Genomic DNA, 14,648 nt, shown 5'->3' on the forward strand with positions numbered 1-14,648 from the left:
CTAAGCGTCCTTGGCGCTAATTACGGCACCGTAATTTATGGTGCCGTAATTAGAGCCTTCCCCACTCCCATTATGCCCTATGGGGCAAAAATGGGAATGGGGAAGGGTAAATGGGGATTGGGGATTTACCGCCCCACTCACCTTGGAATGGGGTGGTAAATCCGCCATCCACCATGGTGTAAACAGAGTTTACACCATGGTGGTAAAGTAGGGAACTTACCACCTGGGTTGGAATGAGGGCCATTGTACCTTTGCTGACTTGCGTGTGTTGCTGCTACGCGTCGCATCCGGGAAAGGTGTCAGTGCTGGGAAGCGATGTGAGAAAGCCGTACGAATGGCGGTAAGCAATAAATGCTCACCCACGTTCAGGATAATTTTTTATTTATTTATTTATATATATATTTTAGTTTGGGTTAGTAAAAAAATGTTTTTAATAAAGGAAAAGGGGGGTTGGGGGCAACCCCCCCTAATAAAAAAATTTAAAAAATCACCCTTTTTTACGATCATTTTACTGTCGATCAAAAGGCATTCGATCCTTTTGTTTTCGATCATATGACCTACAACCGCCATAGCCCTAGTAGGCATGCGGCATGGAGCAAATAGTGATTAGTTACCAAACGGCCATGTGTGAATGAGGTGAGACACTGTTCTAGGCACAAGTTCCCCCCACCTACGCTCCCAGCATCAATTCATGAAGGTAGGGCCAAACAGTATAGCATCAAGCTCGGATGGTCCTGAAATCTCATGCTGCTAGGCTGTACCAAATCCATTGTTAATGAAACTGTCTAAGTGTGTCCCACTGACTTTTCTGTATGAAGCCACTTGTGTAAAGCTGTAGTAAAACCCTGAGGTGTCTGTGCTCAGGGGCACATATTGCGGAATGGGGACACTATGCTGGTTTTTCCAACCCACTTCTATAAAGATGGATGGAAAAAAACCTGTCTCTGTCTTTGCTCCCTGACTCTCTCTTGGATTATATGGTGATCAGCTGCAGGTTTCTGCAATATGCAGGCAGAATAACTAGGGGGTGGGGAGTCAGATGGACAGATGGTATGTGAAGGAGTCACTTTTGAAGGGGTCAGAAGAGGAGACTGGGTAGCTCTAGGGGCCAGGGAAAGCCACCTGCTACACAATGCAACCCTAGGAAGTGTTATATGCGGGATCACACAGAGCACACCAGGCCATCTTCTTACTCTCTTCTGTTCCTGTATTCACACATCCAATACCTTCTGGCCATCCATCAAAACATTTTTGAGTCTACAGTATGTACATACGCTCGTGCCACCTCATATTTTTTCTATGGCACCGAGAGAACGCAGGGTCCACTCTTGCAATCTAACTAAGTACAATATTGACAACAAATCACCAAGTAATGAATGCATGCGGGAAGAAATGAGGAACTTGAACAGTGCTACACCACAAAGCGATTTTCATCAAAGCACTTTTTTTGGCTGAAAGCAGAAATACTTGTGTGGTTGAATTGGTAATGGTGGGGTAAAGTTTCCTCCAGAAGATGGACCCACTCATTTCAAAGTGGGCAGGAGCTGAGAAAATCCATGCTTATGTAGCATCACCAGAGTTCCTGCAGTTGCGCCTTCACTTAATGTATACGTTGTCACACATTGTGCCTGTGGAGATATCAGAATAGAAAGGACAAGCCTGAGTGCATTGATGCATTAGGGGTTGGTCTCTTTCCCATTGCAGGCATGCAAGAAGTAGAGTATGGAGACTCGTTATAAGTGAGCCCTACAATACGCCAGTGCAGACAGCATTTGCACCTGTATCCGTGGTCCTCTCTGGAGCTCTGCCGGTCAAGTTGTGTCATGTGCCCCACGCTCCATCTTGATGACTGTCCTCTTCCACCTGCTCAGGGTTGCTGTCATAAGGTGCTGATCAGTACGCCCTGCACTGAAGATGATAAACTGCTGTTTGCACGGCCGAGTTCCTGCAATTCTTGTCAAGTGCAGCTTCAGCACACTTCCAACATCAGGAGGGTGGGGAGGAGCTGCGCCAGTATGCCCAGAAAGCTCGCTTAAGGTAGTATGGACAAGATCCTTGTGAAGGTTAGCGTTTTAAATAACCTTGGATCGAAAGAGAGGATGAGGACGCAAAACCTGTCCCTGTGGTAGAAAACCTAGGTAGGGCTCAGATGCATCCAATGCCTTCAGTTTACCCAACTTATGGGTGGAGGCCATTTCCACCAAGAACAAGAATTTGTGGGAGAGAAGAGGAATAGGTAACAGTGAGGTGGCGGTGAGAGAGCCCAGAGCACTAGGAAAAGGTCACAGGTAGGGAAGGGGGAATGCATCTTCAGGCACGAAAGCTCTACCCCTCAAAGGGAGACAGAACACCAGCTCTTCAATGGCAGAGATTGCAACCTATGGAGCCTTAGAAGCTCTTACTGCTGCCCTCTGTGACCTAAAGTTGGAATGTGCCAGCCCCAATACAAAACCCTCCTGGAGTAAATCCAAGATAGGTACCAGGACCAGGGTTCAAGGTTGCATTTGAGACGACGGGTGACAAGAAAATGGCAGTGTCTAGCATAGGTCGTTAGAGTGGATGGATGTCTTCAAGCCTGGACTGCCAAACCAAGGGGAGATAACAATCCCAACCTTTCCAGCCCTACCTATTCAGAAGCCGGGCCATCAAACAAAGGTAGGACGGGGTAGAGTCTGGAAGGGTGGGCCACCTCAGATGGGACATACCCAGGAACAGGGGGACAACTCAGAGGAGAGTCAAAGCAGGACGGGGATCCTGGGTTTCCTTGGCCAGAATAAGGCTACCAAGATCAACCACAGCCTGCCTCTCCTTACCTGTTGCAGGGCCCTCTGAATGAATGGGGAGGGAGGGACAACAAACTAAAGGGATGGAGGCCATGGCAAAGAGAGGGCTTCTGTACTCATCGAATACGGGATCCCAAGCGCTTGATTTAGGGGGTTTAGCATCCTGATTGGAGGCGAACAGGTCCACAAAGGGGAGTCCAAACCTATCACAAATTGACCTGAAGACAGGGAGTCTCAGGGAATAGTCCATTGATGACGGAAAACCCCTGCTTAAGGTACCTGCCCTCTGATAATAAATCAAGCTTGAAATCTGAAAAAATATAACTATTATTTTATGAGAAGAGAAAGTAATCAATGCTATGTATAAAAGATCCTGAGTGGAGAAAGCAATATATAGAAGCCTTCATTTTGTTCCAAATAAAAAATAGTAAAACAGTGTTTTAGTAAATCTATAAATGTCAAAAAGTACATCACAAAGTTGAGTCAATGGTTAGTGCAGAAAAATGCATAGTGCTTAAAAACATTTAACACAAAAATCAAACGTATTCAAGATAAAACGACATAACTTCCATAGAGGTTGTTAAAAATTGGTCAGCAGTGCTCAACTGGTAAACAATGGTGATCTACCGAGATAGCTGCAAATGCCCTCTTCCCTAGGCCACCAGACCAAAAACACTAGACCACATAGCTTGGTTCCTAAGAACCAAGCTATGTGGATGCCTCCATGTTGGCTGACAGTCTCAATATAGTAGTTCCAAAACACATGATTTTCATGGTGTATGAGCCTGGTGCCATAGGCGCCAGGACTGGCCCCAGGAGGGCTTTTGAAGAGGATGCCAGGCCCTAGAGACCCGAGTCCTGACCCCACCTGGCCAATGGGCTTGCCAGAGGGGGTTTTGGGCGAGGGTCGTGACAGCACTCCCACCTAAGGCCCCTCCCATGGTGTTCCTTCTATCTGGCCCAGGTTTCGTTGGGAAGTTCAGGCGAAATTTCCTGATTAGAATTGGTGCGTGGATGTTCTCACTGGGCTCCCAGGATCTATCTTGTGGTCCAAATCCTTTCCAATCGACGAGATAATATAACTTGGACCTAGAGTATTTAGAATCCAGGATATCTTTGACTTCGAAGTATGGGCTTTAGTGGTGTCCCAATCCGCGTATCGGGTTGCATTGGTTTCTAGAGGGATACATGAAATACCGGGTTGATTTGTATATTAGGTGGTAAATCCAGTTTCACGGCTACTGGGTTGATAATTGCCTTGATGGCATGGGGTCCCAGGTATCGAGGATGAAAGGTCCGGGTTCCCTTGATGGGTACAAATTTAGCGGCTAACCAAACTTTGTCTCCTACTTGATAGTCAGGGGCCTTTTTTTGGTGTTGGTCGGCAAATTTCTTTTGTTTTTCTTTGGCATGAATAAGATGTCCCTTCGCCTTTTTGAAAGACTGAGTGATAGTTGTGTGTAGAGTCTTCACCGCTGTCATTTCCAAGCTGGCTGGAAGGTCTAGTTCAGAGGTACGTGGATGTCTGCCATAAAGGGTATAGAAGGGTGCTTGTCCTGTAATTGAATGCAAGGAATTGTTATATGCATATTCGGCTATCCATAGTAAGTCTTTCCAACTCCTTTGTTCTTGGTGCAGCATGCACTGTTAATATTGCTCAAGTGTCTGATTGGTCCTCTCGGTTTGGCCATCCGTTTGGGGATGGTGACTAGTAGATAACCGAACATCAATTTTCACCATAGCACAACATTTCCTCCAGAAATTGGATACAAACTGGCTGCCTCGATCAGAGACCAGAACTGATGGGAAGCCATGTAGCTTAACAACCCCCTCGAGGAACACTTTTGCTAAAGTGGATGTGCCAGGGAGGCCTTTGAGAGGGATAAAGTGTGCAATCTTTGAGAATACGTCCACAACTACAAGGATGGTGTTGAACCCTTGGCTCGGGGGTAGATCAGTGATGAAGTCGGGGGAAAGAGTGTGCCATGGAACGGGAGGAATGTCTAATGGTTGTAAAAGACCAGATGGTTTTTGTTTCTGTGATTTATTTTGTGCGCAGACACCGCAGGACTGAATATACTGAATGATGTCCTTACGCCAGGTAAGCCACCAAAAGTTCTGTTTCACCTTAGCTAGGGTTTTGGAGATCCCAGGGTGCCCTTCGATTAGTGAATCGTGATAACCTGAAATAATATGCTGTTGTAATTCCTTCTTGGGTACATATAGACGATCCCGAAAAAAGGGTAGATGGTCCTTGATGGAATATTGTTCTCCTTGAGTTTTCCATGCGAGGAAAGCATCAGGATTCATTGTCCGTTGAATTTCTTTTCATAGTTCTGCTTGTGTTAAGGCTGTTGTGATACCCAAGAGTTTTTCTTCAGGTATAATAGGTACTGGGTCTGGAGTTGTATATACCATTTCATCTATGCCCATACGAGATAAGGCATCTGCCTTTCCGTTTCTGACCCCTAGCCGAAACGTGATTACATAGTCATATTCGGTGAAGAAAAGGGCCCAACGTAATTGGCGCAAGGATTCTGCTTTGGCTGTTTTGAGATATTGCAGGTTTCAGTGGTCTATGATGACTGTAATGGTGTGTCTGGCCCCCAGAAGGTAGTGCCGCCAAGCTTTAAAGGCAGATTTGATAGCCAGGAGTTCTTTGTCAGTGATAGCATAATTAATCTCTGGAGGTGAGAACGTTTTTGACCAGAAGGCGACAGGATGTAATTGGCCGGTTTCTGGGTCTCTCTGTGAAAGGACAGCCCCCATTGCTAGAGTGGAAGCATCAGTTTCAACGACATAAGGGAGGTCTGGATGAGGATGTCGTGGGTTTGGAGCGGAGGTAAATCTTTGTTTAAATTACTGAAAGCTTGTTCTGCGTCTTCGGTCCAAGTGAACCTTTTATTGTTTTTTCGTAATAGTACTGTGATTGGGTGCACAACCTGAGAGAAGTCTGGGATGAACTGGTGGTAGAAGTTTGCAAAGCCCAGCATGCTTTGCACCCCTTTCAGAGACCTCGGTGAAGGCCATTTCAAAATGACTTCTACCTTGTGACATCCATTCTGATGACTCCTGGGGTAAGGATAAAACCAAGAAACTCTAAATCGGTGACGTGAAAAAAGCATTTTTCAAGCTTCGCAAACAAGCAATGTTGACGGACCTTGGTGAGGACTGAACGAACGTGCCTGACATGATCTTGTTTCAAGGCTGAGTACACTAAGATGTCGTCTATGTACACTAAAGCGCACACGTCAATTAATTCCCTCAAGACGTCATTCATGAAATATTGGAATGCTGCAGGAGCGTTGCATAACCCGAAGGGCACGACTTGATATTCAAACAAGCCGTACTTAGTACGGAAGGCGGTTTTTCATTCATCTCTGTTTCTGACTCGGACCAGGTGGTACGCCCCTGGAAGGTCCAATTTGGTATAAATCTGGGCATCTTTTACTTGATCTAGCATCTCAGGGATAAGTGGCAAGGGGTAGCGGTTCTTCACGGTGATCTGGTTCAATCCGCGGTAGTCAATACAGGTTCTCAAGTCCCCTTCCTTCTTTGGTACAAAGAACAAAGGACTGGCTGCTGGGGACTTCAATGGACGGATAAATCTGTTTGCAAGGTACTGGTCTAAATAGGATTTCAAATGAAGGTTTTCCGGTTCTGTGAGAGTGTAGATCCTGCCGCAAGGGATTTGTGCACCAGGAACAAGGTCGATCTGACAGTCATAGGGCCTGTGCGGTGGCAATGTATTGGCTTGGTCTTTTTGGAATACATCCTGGAAATCGTGGTATTCACTTGGCAAGCTATTAGTTACCCCCAGGGTTGATACTGTCGCTCCGGGAGTCATGGGGATGCAGACGTCTGGTTTCTCCTCTTGATAATAGCAGGCAGGGGAGCAGTCGCCGGGGAAGGTTAATTTTCGTGCCTGCCAGTCTATCAAAGGGTTGTGAGCAACCAACCATGGCATCCCTAGTATTAGCATGAACTGAGGTGCCCTGATGAGAGCAAACGAAATACACTCCCGATGTCCACCCTGGCACAACAAGGTTACCCCGGCTGTGCACTGGGTTACTGGTCCGGAAGCGATTTCTGTCCCATCCACAGTGGTTACCTTGTCCATAGTCGGTTTAGAACACACAGGAAGCCCCATCTCTGCTGCCAGTTCTTGATCAATATAATTTCCAACTGCTCCAATGTCGATGTATGCTTCAACGGCATGCATTCTTGACGACCGTTGGTGGTTAATTAAGATCACTGGTATTACAAAGTGCGAGCTCAGCAACTCTTTCTTCTCACTCGACAAACTGACCTCTACATTTGCCGAGTTTGGTAGTTTTCCGATTCCTTAACTTCATCCTTTTCTGTGGCCCTGACTATTCTTCTAGGGGTTTTACTGGGCAGTCATTCAGGAAATGTCCTGGTTTTCCACAATACAAACAAAGTTGTTGTTCTCTTCTTTTATCCCGCTCTTGTTTTGTTAATGGAGGCCGTATCCCTCCGATCTGCATGGGTTCTACAGCGTTTTCAGATACACGTGATGTGTTTTCCCTAGGTCGAACATACACGGCCCGAGGGTCTGTTTTAGACCGGTCTGCTTTTCGGTCCTGTAACCGGTGGTCTAGCTGCACGACCAAATTTATGAATTCGGTACAGTCTATGGGTGGATCAACCACCTGGGCTGAGATGTCCTTTAATTCGCCTCGTAAGCCTCGCTGGAATAACGTAGCTTCGGCAACCAGTCTGTTGAAGGTAGCAATGTACGTTAACAAGTCCTGATTCCCCTGTCGGAGGGATAAGAGTTCATTGTCTACTTATTGTTCCTGGGTATGGTGAGCAAAAAGTTTTTCCATTTCACTCAGGAACCCCCCAAAAGTCATGTAATAGAGGATCGTCATGGGTCACCAACGGCACCGACCAATCTGCTGCACTACCACTCAGGTATGATAAGCCAAAAGCTACCCGAGCTTGGTCATTTGGAAATGCTCCAGGCCTACAAAGAAAATGAAGGCAACACTGATTGATGAATGCCGCATACTTCCGTGGGTCGCCTGAGAACCTTTCTGGTGGTGCCAGGGGAACTGTTCCAGGTAACGTGATCTGTACTGGAGTGGGGGTAGTAGATGGTAAAATGGGGTTTTGCATCAGTGGACTGCTCCAAGGCAGAGGAGTCTGCCCTGCCTGTGATTGCAAGATCTGCCTACTGATCTCCTCCGTACGATCCTTGGTCACTAGCAAGTCTCTCCGGAGAGCATTAGTCTCTTGTTGGGCAGAATGAACCTCAGCATGAAGCTCTCCTAGTAATTGGGCCAATTGGTCCATTTCTGATGTCTCCATGGCGCCAATGTGGATTTGTTATGGTAGGCTTCGCATTCTGTTACACTCACCTGGGATCCACGGGGATGCCACCCAGCTGAACTGCTCGCTGGTATACTCCTCAGTGATTCCCAGATGTGGTCTACGGGGAAGGTTCTGCCTGGAAATACAGGAGGGCTGTTATCAAGACTGGTTGATCGAGGTAAATATCTTCCCTCCACCCCATATAATTTCAGCTCCTCTGGGCCCTCTCCTCACCTTGTGGTAGAATTAGGCGTGCTCTACGTCCTGCCTTCTTGGCAGGGGAGCGTTTCTTCCGTGGGCATATGCGGTCTAGTTACTTCACTGACGCCGGCCTGTGATGTCTTTCAGATAGGTCTTATTGCTGTTCTTTTGTATTGTTGTTATTCCTGCATGCCTTTCTGTATTTAATAATGTCTTTTTTCCCTTAGATATGCTGAGCTTCAGCGTGGCGAACTGGCCTGGTTGAGCCTCGCTGGTATCTGATGGTGCGTAATAAGCGATACAATGCGGTTAGTAAGCGCTATGCGCAGCACTGCAATGTCTTGCCTTTGCTAACCTGTTGTCTTGCTTTTCTCGTAGGTCGCGGTATTCTTCCAGCACGTGTGGAATTTCCGGAGTGATGCCAGCCGAGAAGCGACCAGCCAGGTAAGCCTTTTGAGCAGTTCGTAATTTGCAATGTCTTTAACGCCTTCCTTAATGTTGTCTCTACCTTCCTCTTTCAGGTCGTTCGGTCCGGGAGGCGTGCGGATTCGAGGAAGCTGTTCACAGGAGCTGCGAGAAGATAAAGATGAAGATTGCAGGTAAGATGCTGCTGCTAATGGTATTCCTTTTGTCTCCCTGCAGGTTCAGCTTCTCCTGGGTTCGTGGGTATAGCTGGACACAGTAAATGTTATGTTGCAAACTGCAAAGTAACGTGAAGCGTGTTGTCTTGCTCGGGTGTGGTTTACATAGCCCCAACAAAATAGTCCAGGTAAAGTAGTCCCTAGGCCACCACACCCAAAACACTAGGCCGCATAGCTTGGTTCCTATGAACCAAGCTATGTGGATGCCTCCATGTTGGCTGACAGTCTCAATAAAGTAGTTCCAGAACACATGTTTTTCATGGTGTATGAGCCTGGTGCCATAGGCGCCAGGACTGGACCCAGGAGGGCTTTTGAAGAGGATGCCAGGCCCTAGAGACCCGAGTCCTGACCCCACCTGGCCAATGGGCTTGCCAGAGGGGGTTTTGGGTGAGGGTCGTGACAGTAGGTATATGCAAATCCAGAACCACCTTGACCTTAGACTGACTCATTTGGACTCCTTTACATGTTATTTCATACCCAAGGAATTCTATTTCTGTGGCATGAAAAATACATTTTTCCAATTTTGCATACAGATTGTTGTCACAAAGTCTTTGTAGAACAAGAGAAACGTGTGTCACATGTAGCTCATAGGATTCGGAATAAACCAATATGTCATCCTAATAAACTACTAGAAAGTGATCCATCATGTCATTGAAAACATCATTAACAAAATACTGAAATGTAGCTGGGGCATTGCAGAGCCCAAATGGCATGACCCGATACTCAAATAACCCATTTTTGGTCTTGAAGGCGGTTTTCCACTCATCCCCACTACGGATTTTAACCAGATTATAAGCACCTCTAAGGTCTAATTTGGTAAAGATGACGGACGACCCCTCATGGTCAAGAGTACAGAAATAAGAGGCATGGGTATTGGTTCCGAACAGGGATGGAATTGAGGGCCCTGTAATCAATACATGGACGGAGATCCCCCTCCTTCTTGCGCACAAAAAATAAGGGGAGGCCGCAGGTGAACGGGAGGGACGTATAAAACCTGACTTGAGAGACAGATCAATATACTCTTTAAGAATGATGTCTTCCTTATGTGTTAACGAATAAATCCTTCCAGAGGGAATTTTGGCCCCAGGGACCAGATCGATGGGACAAACGTACGGTCTGTGAGGGGGTAACACAGTACCTCCACCTTCATCAAACACGTCCTGAAACTCAAGATATTCTTTAGGCAAGTCCCCAGCTAGCACAGCCCCAATGGTAGAGGCAGTGTCCATTAAAGGGTGACAAGGATTACCCACTGGAGCCTTACAACCCCAACACCTAGTTTCACAATATTCAGACAAGAGTTCAATACTGCCAGCGTGCCAATCTATGGATGGATTGTGCAACCTGAGCCACGGAATCCCTAGGATGAGCTTGAACTGTGGTGCAGAGATAAGATCAAAGAAAATGTTTTCTGTATGTCCTTGTAAAGTTTCCATCACTAATTCAGCTGTCTTTTGGATCACCATACCAGATAACAGGGTAGATCTATCAACAGCGTTCACAAAAACAGTATTCTCTTTATCAATAATGGGCAAGGCCAACTCTTTGGCATACAGGGTATCAATATAATTCCCTGTAGCACCGGAATCCAGGATAGCCATGGCTGGAATGACCTTGCCTTGAGGCAAACTAAAAGTCACCATCATAGTGAATGGTTGGACTAATTGTGAGTCAGTTTAAACATTAGAGCTCTGCAATTGGACTCCTTTTATTGCCGAGCTTTCTGGTTTCCCTGTTTCTTAGTGGGCTTCTTGGTACAGGCTTTCAAAAGATGCTACGAAGACCGACAATAAAAACATAAATTGTTTTTCTTTCGGTGCTCTCTTTCTTCCTGAGAGAGAGGACCCCTCGTAGCCGCCCCAATTTGCATTGGTTCTGGTGCAACTGTAGCTGGTGTTGGGTTGACTGGGATACTGGGGAATACACCCCGTTTCTCCCCTTTTCTCGCGGCTTTACGGGCATCAATCTGGACAACTAATTCCAGTCGCCTGTCTGTTTCCATTTCCTTCCCACTCTCCCCCTCCCTTCCTTATCTATGTCTTAGCTCTTGCACTATCTGAAATGTTGTCAGGCCGAGTACGATAGTTAATTTGACATCTTTACTGTTCATGGCCTGTAAGAATGTGGTTGTATTTTCCCTTGTTCCCTCCCTTGCCTTGACGCGCTTTGAAACACATTGTGTATAGGCGCTATATAAATAAACGATCATATCATATCATAGTAATCCCGGGAATGTAACCGGGACTACCGGTACCATAGCAAGGGTATCTTTCAATGAATCAGATAACCCTTTATAAAACAAGGAAGCCTTTTTTATCATCAGGTCATCCTGTTTCAGCAGCCAATTGATTAAATTTGGCTAAATAGGCCAGAAGTATCAAGTCACCTTGCTGTAAGCTTAACAATTCAAGTTCCATGACTTGAGCTTTATAGCGGGTATCAAACACCTGGCCCATTGCTTCAATCAACGCGTCACAAATGAACAATATGGGACTCCCTTCTTCCAAGAGAGGGTTAGCCCAAGCTGCTGCAGTCCCCCCAAGGTGTGACAACAAGAATGCCGCTTTAGTAGCAGAGTCAGGGAAAGAACCTGGTCAGCATAAATAGTGCAAACGACATTGGTTCAAAAATGTCCTGAAATGCTTTGGATCCCCATGAAACCTCTCAGGAGGAGTCAACGGGAATTGTGAAGTAATGTACACAGGTCTGGCCTCTGCCTGTGCAGGTACAACAGCCGGGCCAGGCGGCACAGTAGGAGCCGGTTGGGACGGTGGCTGTATGGCGCACTGTAATACCTGAATTTGTTGTTGAGTGGTAGCGTGAGCAGTAGCCATATCTGTCCTTAATTCAGCCACTAAGTTGAGAATATTAGCCAGTGTCTCGTTGGGGTCCATGTTAGGAGGCTTCTGATTATGTCAGAATTCCCCTTCACATACTTGACCCCGTAGTGTAGAAGAAGAATTCTTCCCACTAATGTATCCATCTGAATGTTCAAGAACACATACAGAGGAATCAATTAATTGAAAGACTGGATTCCCCTCCAGACCACCGTGGCTGTAGAAGGAAATAAGTACAATTAGAACTTTATTATACTTTATAACTCCGAACAAACATAAGACAATGTTCAACCATTGACCTGAATAATTAGAAAACAGACTCTGAATAACTATTCCGATCAGAGAGTAAGCACAGTAGCCAATAGATATTCTGCAAAATAAATAACCACCATAAATCTTCAAAGAAAAATTAGCTGATGAGAAGACCGTGCAATGAACATGACCAGGACAATGATCTTACCAGGGGAATTCATGTTGTGTTGCACTTGAAACTATAATGTTTACACAACGTACTGGTTTCAATAACCGACTTGCACGGGAACAATAATGCCTGTGGCGAGCAACCTCACTCCGGACACAGAACGTACCGGACAAGTTACCTACTCCCACGTTGCAGCAGAGGCTGTTCCTGCTCCCACGTTGCAGCGGAGGCTGCTCCTGCTCCCAAGTTGTAGCAGAGGCAGCGCCTGCTCCCACGTTGCAGCTGAGGCTGTTCCTGCTCCCAGGTTGCAGCAGTGGCTGTTCCTAATCCTGTGTTCCAGTGGATGCTGTTCCCAATCCCACGTTGCAGCGGAGGCTGTTCCTAATCCCACGTTGCAGCGGAGGCTGAAAATGAAACAAAGTTAAACAAAATCCAAAGTAACTAGTATTCACACCCGAGCCGAGTGTTTGAGCACCAAAATAACACAAAGCCTAATCGAAATTCAAAAGGAATCCAAATGCAGTCCGGGTCAAGGTCAAAAACACATGCAGGCGAAAAACGAAACCAAAGGAGAGTGCAAGGCAATTCAGGGACGAGAGCAAAGGGTCCGTAATACCAGAGAGATCAAATAATTTTCCAAAACAGACAAGGGTAATCAAAAAGCCAAGTAATTCAAAATCCAAGGTCAGAAACGAAGTAGCAGTAGACACGCAGTTCAAAGAACTATAAAACAAAATGCTTAATCAGAAGCGCTGGGCAACTGACTAGGCGGGGCTAAATAGCAGAGGTCACATGATCAGCGTTGGGATCCCGAACGCAAGTTGCATCTCCTTAGCAATGATTTGCCTAGCCTCCATGGCAACCTCCAGTCGCAACGGAAAGCGGAGTTCTGCACTAACTTACCCCAACGCCTAATGCTCCTCACATGGCTGATTCTACTCGGGGTTTTGGCTGCATGCGACTCACGTGAGTTGTTGCCCAAAAGCCTGTGCATGACAATGCCACAGACAGATCTTAGAGCATCAGGAGTGCTGTCTTACCCTTTTTACACCAGTCCTAATTAAGCTAATTTCGACATATTTGTGATAACGTGTGTTGTCTCATGTCTTTTTCAGGACCCAACATACTAAAAAAACAAATTAACAATATATCAGTTTATTCTCCATTGTGTATCCAACATATCATCAAAATAATGTATTACATTAAATTACCTCAAGTATTGCTAATTTCTTGAGTGTTGCTCTCCTAAGGCCATGTAGTTGTGTGTGGGAGAATGAAAGACAATCAGCCTCATTATGAGTTAGGCGGTAAGTAGTAAAATTGGCGGTAACTCAGTTACCACTAATTTTACCACTACACCAAATTATGAGGTTGGGTTTTGAGTGGAGGATTTACCTCCCTGAAAACCCTGGAGGTAAATCTTCCCACTCAATGATGAAAAATCGGCAGAACTGGTGGAATTACTGCAGTGGTAATTCTGCAAAAAAATCCCCATTGGGTTTAATAGACCCAAAATAAATGGGCAATTACACCACCACTTGTAATCAGGCGGAAATTACGCCTGACCAAGTCGCGGCAACAGTAATTCCTTAGGGCAATTTTTTGGTGGATTTAATGCCAAATTTCCGCCTAACTCGTAATGAGGCCCAAGGAGTGGCATGCCACTTATTCTGCATGGTACATCCAACAGGGAGCACGCATTCATGTTGATTGGCAACAAAGACATGTTTCATTGAGGCAGAGGCAATTTCCTAGTTATGTCCTTGCCATCATCTCGTAGTAGGGAGCTGGTTTCCTTGTATTGTAAGCTGACTTTATAACTCTTTATCACCAGTGTTCTGAAAAAATATATAAAGCTAATTTTATATGTGGCACTAGCTAATATAAGGTATCACTGGTTGTTATCTAATATGTAAAAATATTATGCAAGCGGAAACCTTAGCTAATTCAATGTATAGAAAAAGCAAACGCTAGGGATCGCTCATCTTTAACTGACGTGTATAAACAAAGTGTTCTACTGTTAATGGTTACCTGGAGTTCGCTTGTTCCACATTACAAATAACGTGGGTTCCTCCATTGTGCTTCTGCGTCGATGTAGTTAAACATCACAATAGGACAGTCACGTGATCAATACCATATCTATTTATTTATTTTCATTTGTATATCGCTGTTACATGAACGTTTTAAATTAAGTGGTTCACAGGCGACCTTAAGGTCTCTTGGTTACAGGTACATTAGTATACATACAAATGTGCAGTCAATATTACAACATTGGGCATTTGAGAGTATTCAGACAAAAAGCTTGGTTTTGAGTGCTTTGCGGAATGCATGGTGGGACTCAATGGTCCTTCAGTGCGTGGGAAGGGCATATGCGTGACCCAGTGCTAGAGAGTGAAAGCCCGGGAAGCGTGCGTTTAATGATAGACAT

Source organism: Ambystoma mexicanum, chromosome 9, assembly GCF_040938575.1.
Source record: "Ambystoma mexicanum isolate Mex_15411 chromosome 9, UKY_AmexF1_1, whole genome shotgun sequence".
Lineage (NCBI taxonomy): Eukaryota > Metazoa > Chordata > Amphibia > Caudata > Ambystomatidae > Ambystoma > Ambystoma mexicanum.